The sequence below is a fragment of the Rattus norvegicus genome, chromosome 2 (assembly GCF_021556685.1).
Source record: "Rattus norvegicus strain SHRSP/BbbUtx chromosome 2, alternate assembly SHRSP_T2T, whole genome shotgun sequence".
Lineage (NCBI taxonomy): Eukaryota > Metazoa > Chordata > Mammalia > Rodentia > Muridae > Rattus > Rattus norvegicus.
In genome coordinates, this window is record NC_141535.1 from 48,536,800 (window position 1) to 48,537,398 (window position 599).

Consider the following 599-nt stretch of genomic DNA (forward strand, 5'->3'; position numbering starts at 1 on the left):
CAAACTTTATACAGAACTCAAGAAGTTAGACACCAACAGCCCATGTATCCCAACTTAAACATGGGACACAGAGATAAACAGATAATTCTCAGCAGAGGAATCTAGAATGGCCAAGAAACACTTAATTTTCAGAGTCCTTAGTCTTCAGAGAAATGGAAAAAGGAAAGCAACTATGAGAACCCATCTTACACCTTTCATACTGGCTATGATCAAAACCTCAAGTCAGTGCTCAATTTGGCGCACATATATTCAAATTGGAATGGGACAAAGAAGAATAGTATGGCCCCTGTGCAAGAATGACATGTGAACTCACGAAGCATTAAAAAAATAAACTCAAATGACAGCACATGGTGGTGAGGATGGGTAGCAGAAGGAACACTCCTCCATTGATGGTGGGAGTGTAAACTTGTGCAACCACTTTGGAAACCAGTTTGGTGGTTTCTCAGACAACTTGGAGTAGTTCTACCTCAAGACCCAGTTCTACCATTCCTGGGCATATACCCAAAAGATGTTCTACCATTCTTCAAAGACACTTGCTCTTATGTTCATTGCAGCTTTTTTTTTGTTAAAAACCAGAAATTGGAAACAACCTAGATGTC

General features: G+C 39.9%; 1 non-coding gene across 1 annotated transcript; it reads left to right on the forward strand.

The window, feature by feature from the left end:
- Positions 1-225: 225 nt before the first annotated feature.
- Positions 226-331, forward strand: Rnu6-985 (RNA, U6 small nuclear 985). The gene has a single exon (XR_015678772.1). It is a non-coding gene; the product is annotated as a U6 spliceosomal RNA (small nuclear RNA).
- Positions 332-599: the final 268 nt, after the last annotated feature.